This window comes from Fringilla coelebs (assembly GCF_963513975.1).
Source record: "Fringilla coelebs genome assembly, chromosome: 5".
Taxonomy (NCBI): domain Eukaryota; kingdom Metazoa; phylum Chordata; class Aves; order Passeriformes; family Fringillidae; genus Fringilla; species Fringilla coelebs.
This window is the reverse complement of record NC_140033.1, coordinates 46179389-46188929: the sequence shown is the minus strand read 5'-3', so window position 1 is coordinate 46188929 and position 9541 is coordinate 46179389.

The window sequence follows — 9541 nt, the reverse complement described above, 5'->3', positions numbered from 1 at the left end:
GATCACTGGTACAAAAATCATCTGATCACAGCTGGACACAAAATTAAAATAGTGTCTCCTGGGACATTATTAACCTACAAAATAACAATAGAAATAGGAATTCCTATTTATAATTTTCCTTACTGAAAGCTTCTAATTAAGTACTCACTTCTTACCTTATACTGTAAGAGGGCTTTTAAAGCATTTATATGTGGAAAGTTCCTATCCTGTTTCTGTGAAGTTCCTGTGAAGTTCCTGTGAAGTATGTTCTTTCTTCCACAAAAAGAAAATGGGCAGAGTTCCTACACCATTGCACTAACACAGATATATTTGATGATGATTTTTGTGCACAGAGGAATATAGTTTTTTTAATTAAAAATAGGTCATTTTTTTACTTTCACAAAGCTATATAAGAAAAGTCTTGTAGCTGAACAAGACTATTACTATAATGTTTGAAATTTATTTGAAAGTTTCTTGGGTTATAGTGACACCTTATGGCAGTTTTATTGTACCTTACAGATCATTTTGAAATTAAGTCATAACATTTTACAGCCTGTCTCTATCAGTAAGGAACTGCTTTGATGTTTATAGAAATCTTTTAGTTAAAAGTTACTCAAAAGATCATTCCAGCTCTTCAAATTTGTATTTTCCCTTTACCTCTTACTAGAAAAATACATTTTACAGTCTTTGGCATTATCTTCTCTCCACATTTAACAGATAATCTGTGCCAGGCAGCACAGCTATAACATACTATTCCTAACTACCTATGGTGATACCAATTTGTGAATAGTCTCTTACTTGATTGATTCACTAAATTACAGAATGTAGCTCCTTGTGTTTCTCTAATCCTAGATCTGAACTCTTTAAAAGAAAACATCATGATAGTAGTTAGGGAATTTTTTTTCTTTTAAAATACTGTTGGAAACCAAAACTGTGGGACATGAAAATAAAACTCACTACTACATGAAGAACAGAATTTATAAAACCTGCCTTCCTGGGGCTCTCCCTTACTTGAATTTTCCAGTGTCTAACCAGATCTATCTCTACCTACTGCCCTTCCCTCACCTCAGAGGCAAAGCTGGTCCCTCTAATGAGGCAACAGTTACCATAAAACTTACATTAATTCTTTATCTTTGGCATTTTAACAACACTTTCATCAAACAAGGGTGGAAAGTGGGCAACAGGTTTGAGGTTGCAAAGGGCTGAGAAGGAATGAGAATGAAGGATGACTGAGCAGTCACATTAATCTTAAAAACACAGATGAAAATCTACAAATGCTCAAGCTGACTTGAAGGAGGAGTTGTGTTTATGCTGAACTGCAGTTAGTTATCTTAGAATAAAATAACCTCCAGAATACCTTGCATGTAACCTTTTCTTGTTTTTAAATTGACATAGAGACAGCTTAAAATGATAAAGATTTTTTTTCTTTGAGCAAGGTATTTGTTTAAAATCAATATCTTAAGTGCCAACAGATGCCAGTTAATACACTGTTAAGTGTATTAACAGATGTCAATGACTAAATATGTCAAATCTCTTACAATCTATAAATTAAACAATTAAAACCCCCATGCTTTTGCCATAATTTTAAAGGTATTTCCATTGCTAAGCTAGCTGAAATCACTGACTAAACACCTAGCTTCTCCCGCAGCTCTTTTGAAAGAACAGAAAGGAAACCAGCTCTATTTCAATTTAAAACCACTAGTGTTTCAAAACTAAGAATCTGAGCAACACACACACAAAAAAAATTCTTCCCTCATAATGCCTGCATTAAAATGTACTGAAGAAAAATGAAATTAAACAATTGTAGCTTCTTGAATGACACGGTGATTAGTAACTCACAGCTCAAGACAGTACTTTTTATTACTATTACTTTTGTTCAAATAAATTTTGTTTTAAAATACACAGATTTAATACAGTTCCTTTCTAATGTATCTAATCTCTATGTATATTTACATACTGAATATTTGACCTACCTTTCACTAGAAAATGTCTGCTACAGCAAAACAGGGACTGGAAAAAAAGTGAATTATTCAACTTCCTAATCATTCAATTTAACAAAGTAGTCATTTCCAACAAAAAGCAAGGACAGAGAAATGAAATGTTCCAATAAGAGTGTTAAAACTAGACTAAATCAGAGCACAAGCAGCTGCCCATCAGCAGCAGCAATGGTTGTCAGGACCAGTCAGGCTCTTCCATAAAACTGCATCCAGCAGCACTCTCTGCCCAGGCCCCAGGAATGTGAAGAGAGCAGGTGGGCAGGAGATACCATTTCAAAGAAAATAGGTCCAACCCTGCAGGGCAGGCACTAGATACTCTGGCATTTTGCAGATGACAGTTTCCACTACTGTCCTTCCTGTTTTGTTTTTTTTTCTTCAGCAATTCCCTGAACTCTGTCTCTCTGCGCTGAAGGTTTGCTGTATCACTCTGGCACCTGGATTCAGCAATCCTTCAGGTCACTCCCCTGCAGCTGCTTTTAACATTTCTACTTCAGGCTCACAGTGCCTGTAGAATAGAAGACAGGGCACACAGATACCTACTCATCAGCCCACTCCACTGGCTTGCCAGAGCTGGACCATCAAGCTGAGATGCAGAGCCTCACATTAGGCTCCCTTCTGCAGCCCCTCATGGCAAAGCAACAAGCACAAAATTCAGCCTGTCACTGTCATAAAGTGAGCATTCCCTTACCAAGCATCACCAGAAAAAAGAAATTGTCAGAAGTCCTTGAGTCCGGTTGCCCTTCTACTTCTAAACCATGCACTGCCTGGGAGCACTGATGCAGGAAAAAAATCGAAGAGAAAGTAGATGCAAGAAATGCCTTCAGCAGAAAGGGCCTGGGAAAGTAGCAGGCACATGGTCCAGAGGAAAATTCTGACAAAGGAAGTGCTACATGGGGGATTGAGCTAAGTTAAATTGGAAATTATGTGTGAACACACACACATAATTTAAGACATACTTATTTCATCTCTGCAATGTGCAGGAAATCACAGCTTTGTCCTATCTACATCATGGACAAAATAAGGTAACACTTCCTACCCAGCAGCCAGTTAATGATCTGGTTAGCTTAATAAATATTTACTGTTTGCCAAATCAAAGAATTTCAGCTGTATGGCTCTGGTTTGCAGTATGTGGCAATGAAGATACTGCAAGAGGTATTTGCTATTTCACTGCAAATCTTTTATTTGTAATGGCTGTAAACCACTAAGACTCAAGCAATGAATTCTTTAGGAAACATAAAACCAGGAAGGACAATCAAACTGGAAAAAAAAAATCAGATAATTTAACAGTTTCCTGCTTGCCAGATAAAAAATAATAGATAAACACTAATTTAATCTTGCATGGACTAATGATTAAAATGTTCGTACTTTAATATGAAATCACCCCAGTTGCAGAAATTACATCTATCTATCAAGTCAGAAAATTACACAGAAAATACTTCTGTTGATAGTTTCATAGAACAGATCAAGAATTTAAGCACAGCTTACACTAAAATTATATATAGTTCTACAAATACTTCAATTTTTTTTCCTATTCTGTAGCCAAGTAAAGCCAGGGTTTGTAGCATAAGGCTATTTGAGGAAGGTCTACAATTTAAGTTCCCATTCAACAACAAAAGTATGAAAATTATATTCTAGTCTAATTCTATTTTTTCCTGATTCTCCTGCTTTGATTTTCTAAGAGTTTCATTGTAAGTCAAAATCATTGTAAGACACAATTATTTTTAGAAATTCTTAAAAATAAAAAATAATAAAAATATCTATCTGGTGCCAAGTTAGGAGAGATTCTTCAAATGAAATTTACAGTAATTACAGAGGCCTCTGATTGCTTCATTAGCATTTTCTTATTTGCAATATCTGAAGTCACTGCTGTGACATTGGTTAAAATGCTTATTCACAGATTTGGTGCCACAGGTAAGTGTTTATTTCATCTGCATGGCAACAGCAGGAATTGCAATTCTAGGTTTTTTTTAGTTGTCTGCTCTAATATTTGATTTTTCTATTCAGAAGATAAGCAGTTATCCTTCTGTGTGGTGTTTGGTTCTAAAGTCATCTCCTGGAAAGCAAGGTCTTCAAAGTTTTGATTTTGTTTACTCTTACAAGTATTAGGCTGCATCAAGGAGAAACAGACTGACATGAACAAAGGCTGCCTGTGTCATAACTTAAGCTCCCAAACCCCTCGCTTCTAGGTAAAAGATAACAATGTTTTCATTGATGTAGTTACAAATGGAGGTTCTTCTTTGATTATTTGGCTAATTATTGCAGGAGAGTTTAAAACCTAGTCTGTCAATGTTGTGCAAAATGTGAAGCATTTCAAGAAATTTCATCATAAAAGGCCAAATAATAATTAAGGCACAAGCAAGACAATGAAAAAAAAAACTTTAAAAAATTGGTATGTAAATGTAAGTAGATCATTAACCTTCTACCATTTCTGAGTTTCCACAGCCAGAAGAGCCTTTATTTGCAGGAAGAAACTGCAATAGATCCATAATAGTACAGTTCACAGGCAGGTGTCCTACAGAGGAAAAAAAAAATGATTTAAAAAAAAAAAAGCCGAGAGTTTAAATTTTATGTCTAGAATACTTAGTAAATAATTACAGAGTTTGAATAACTAGTATTTATTGAGCTGCTTTTGGGTTTGTGCATGGATAGTAGCATAAACTGAATTCCTGCTTTGTCAGTTTGGCACAGGAAATCAAAACCCACTTTGTTACCTTATGAACCATTCTTCAATCCTCTGAACAACTGCAGTGGTCTCCAGCTGGTAACACAGCTCTCCAAATGCTGACATAAAAAAGATTAATCTAAAGTTCTGGTGTATGACAAACCCAAAGGTTGGAGAAATTTAAGTGATGAAATACAGACAATTAGCTGCCAGTATCCAAGGACTCCAGGCAAAAAAAAACCAACCAGCTTCCCTGTTTGAAGATTTAGGCTAGCTGGATTCATAAAAAGTTAATAAAAATGTCAACTTTACTCCACAACAAACCAACCCAGAACATCTGGATTTCAGCACTTGAAACCTTTTAGCTTCATGAACAGGTAGGAGTTATGGGTCCTACAAACATCCAGAAATGGAGAGACAAATAGAACATTACCAGGGTGAAGGACATGCCAGTCAGATCAGGACTGTAATTAGCTGAGCAAATTAAGGCAGGCATTTTCTCAGCAGGGGGCTGGCATATGACAGGACTGTGCTCACTTGATGGATACAGCTGTGGAAGGAAAGGAACTGCTGTCATCTTCAGCAAGTGAAAACAAAAAGAGAACTGAAGCCAGCTGATGCTACCTTTCCATTTTCACCTCATCTATCTTTTTGTTCTTTCACTCTCCTCTCCCACACCATCTCTGGGCAACAATGATGCTTCTAATCAGATCAGACATCAGATGTCTTGTACTTGAACAATTGATACCATACAAAAGGCTGAGAACTACATTTCTTCAGAGTGCTGGCACACTCTAATCTGCCAAAGCAGTGTATCTTGACACTCAGGTTTACAGAAAGGGCTGGTTTCTGGGTCAATGAGCTGTGAAAATGCAAATTGAGATCACTATGTGTCATCAGAAAAACTACACGCCTATTTTAGAGGCATCGAGTGTGGCTATTTTCCCCCAGAGTTTTAATCCACTGCATGAAGGCAATATGTGATGACATTTTACAAATGCATGGACAGCAATCTCTAAGAAATGAATGCAGAAGCACATGGGATAAAATGTATTTCAAACAAAATGTACAGGGAAAGAGTTTTCTACAGAAGTTACTGTTAGTTAATTTAATGAAAATTATCAATAAAAATAACTTCCAACGTGAAAATATGAAAATTCATTTATTTCCATAGGCAACCTAATTCAGAGTACAAAGTGATGTGTATTTCTCAAAACTGTCACTGTACCTTTTACATAGCTTTAAAGGAACTGATCTAAAAGTTGATACAAGAATAATTTTGGTTTTGAAGAGCTGTCCAATAAATCAGATATACACTAATGCCATGCTATGACAGTTCTATTTATGAATCACGGCAGACACAACAACAATATCACTATAAATCTCATGAGAATTTTAATGTTTTACAATCAGAACATAAAACTGCCACTAGTACAGAGACTGTACAATTAGACAAATAAACAAGTATTAAATATTTTGCACAAGGCCTGAGTTCACTATAACACATTTTGATTTACAGCTTCATCTCAGAAATCTGTACAGCAGTTAGACCTGTTCCAGAGAACTTAAAGACAATACAACTTCAGGGCTTATTTGTTATGTTGATACAAGGGTGAGGCCTGAAAGGCAAGAGGATTTGGTGTATGAATCCAAGGTTTTACTGCCTTGTGTCATTTTCTTGCAAAGCAGTCAAAACCTAATGGAAGGTAATGTACAAGGCAGAACCTCACTTGAAAATCAGCTAACTCATCTGAAATTCTCCAGATAGGATTCCTCACAGCTTTCCAAAGGAAAAGTTCACAATGAATATATAAAATGCAGCATATCTCTTAACAAAGAAAAGAGTTACATATACAATAGGGTATTTTTTTCTGTACTCCTCCTCCCTACGCTTCTTTCATTGGAAATGGCACAAATCACCAATATCCCACCCAACCCCAATTAAAAAACCCTAATCAATAAGCAAAGGTCACTCCAAAGTCCAAAAGCTTCATTGTAATGCAAGATTCAGTAATGCAAGATCCAGGGTTCATAAACTTATGTTTGAAAAACTTTCCTTTTCTGCTCAAGTCACACAGATGTAGGCAGACTAAGCATGTATTATTAAAATAGATAACACAAGTATCATATAATTCTTAGCCTGTATGGAAGCTTTATGCAATTTAATTCAAATCTAGCTTCTCATTTAATCTGTTTTTTTGGTGCAGTTGAACGGAAAAATTCAAAAATCCTATAATCTAGAATATAATCACACATCTATCTACAAACACAGATAACATTACAAGAGAGGTTATAATACAAAAGTCAACATACATTTTTTCTTACTTGAAAAGGCAATCAGGGTATTTGTTAAGGTTCCACATAAATGTGAACCAGTTGTTGCTAAAAACATGAAACAGAAAAGGAAAGTTTTAAAGAATAAGGCTTGAAATGTTGTGCACCTACACATCCAAAAATTGACCCTTTTACTTGGGGTACTCAACACCTGTGTAAGGCCACAACTTCAACCACAACATTTCTTATTCACAGTGAGGAGAACATAGTATCTTATAAAAAAAAATCTCAGCATCTACCCATGCTTCCAGTAAAATCTCTCTCCATATCTCCCAAATAATTGCTAACTCCTTTACCTTTCAAAATCCTCCACTGGTATTGCTGCCCTCCTGCATAAGCAAGTTCCAAGGGCTGTTCTGTGCCTCAGTCACGCCGCTTGTGTGATGAAAAGGAACAGAAGCAGTTCCCTCCTCCAGTGACACCTGTGCCATTTAATTTCTGGTTTCTCTCAGGAGTCAGAAGAAGGGGTTTCTAAGCTAATCTGAAACTCAGTAGTTTTAAGGTTCTCCATCAGCCCAAGTAGAGAAGGTTTTTCAAGCCTCTTTAATACAATCCTTCCCTCTAGCAGGATTAGTTTATTTTCTTTCACTGAGTTTTGAGAGGATGCTTCAGACACTTTAATACTTAAACCCAAATGGAACCGAGAGCTCTAATATGGAAAACACTGCTGTCTTGGTGCAGTCATGTTCATTTAGCATGCACCAGAGCAGGAGAAGCACAAGTGATACAAGATGTGCAGCTATTTTCACTTAGCTTCTCCTTTTGTAGAAAAAAAAATATAGATGAATCACTTACAGAATAGGAACTTATGCCCTTCCCTCTACAAATCAACGTAAACTAGATGGGCTGGGCATTTCAGCACAGACCCTGCCCTCATTTCCACAGCAGAATGAAGACATGCTGACAGTGGGTGAGCCAAGTCTGTGCACAGTGGCTGCTGTCATGATACAACCTGACAGGCTTTCACATTTTTCCTTTAAAATGAAAATATGAAGGTTGAATATGAAGGGCAGAAATATAGTGTAATTTACTGTCTTCCTCAAGGCATTGTAAAGAATAACTTATTACCAGATTACTATTTCATTAACAGCATTTGAAGTTTCTTAACCAGGTACCAATTTCCAACCTGTGTTCTCCACTTTACATGAGGACTAGGCAGACCCTCTGCTTCAGGCCAACCTAGATGTAGCACTGCCTTCCATCCAAGTTCAGCCACAGGAGGCTCCTGGAATACTCATATTTTGTAACATTGTCCCTTCCCCTTTGTCTTTCCCAAAAACCAGCCTGGATCTGAAGCAAAACTGCTGCTCTCAAACAATTCACTCTGGCCACAAAACAAGTCTTCCAGCCTCTTGCAGGGCCTCAGAACAACGACTTGTAAGTGGAGAGATCAGTTTGCCAAGGATTCCTAAAGAAAAACTACTGTAGCAGGAGCCAAGTGGCATGTGACCATGGTGACTTATCTCTTGCAAGTCCTCTTTCCTTTAAGTTAAGAAGAAATAATTTGAGAACTTCAAACACACCGAGTTTCCTGACACACTAAACAAGAAGCATCTATGTGGATAAGGGATTGGACTCACTGCTTTTGTTTTATTGAGTTTTTTAAAAAAATTAAATAACTGGAAGATTTTGTTATAGCTTTTGTTAAGCGCCCTTTCCAGTTTTCTTTGTTGTTCTTCCACTCTGGGCATTCTGAAAATTGCAGCAAACAAGAGAAATCAAAGTTATGCTCTCAAATATAAATGGAAAAAAGTCTTATTGCTTGAGTCAGATAAAGACCTTATTCCATTGCATTACCACTTCAAAAAAGAGCTTATTTTAATTTGAACCTGTAGGATTAATTTTTCCTTTGTTCTTACAAAACAGATTATGTTCTGGTATAGCCCATGCCAAAAGCACATACCCCAAACCACACAGTTTAGGAGGTCTGGTAAATGAAATCAGATAATTTTTTTTCCATTTCCCCTGCAACAGGTTAAACTAAATCAAATTCTGAAAAGCTCCCAGTCCAGAGACATCAGTGACTGAAACCCCAGATCAGGACACTGACTTTTTAGACTGCCTTTGCCATAGATGTATTAATTTAATACATTGTAGAGTCCTATGAGATGTTTGTTTCAATACGGATTTATTTTCCTAATAATTTAGAGGAATACAGATTCAAGTAATTCTTCAAAGGCTTGCCTTAGGTTACCTTAACAAAACACAGCTTCGAGGGGTTGACATAAAAGAAGACATGAGTGTGACTGAGAGTATAGAGTGCCAGCAACTGTAAAGGAACTTAAATAGTTCAACAGTTCTAGTATTGTACTTCAATTTACATGGATATTTTAACATAACCTACAATGCTTACCATGAATATTAACAGCACATAAGCATCACAATGTATTAGGTATTGTTTTCCAGACCATAAATTTATTGGTCCCAGGTATTTTAAAATGATAGGACTAACGCAGCAGCTATAATACATAAAGAATTCTTTAAGAAATATGCTTAATGCTATCACGGCTTAGAACTGTGGAAGTATAACAAAATACAAGTCATATTTACAGCATAAGGCCCTTTGGTT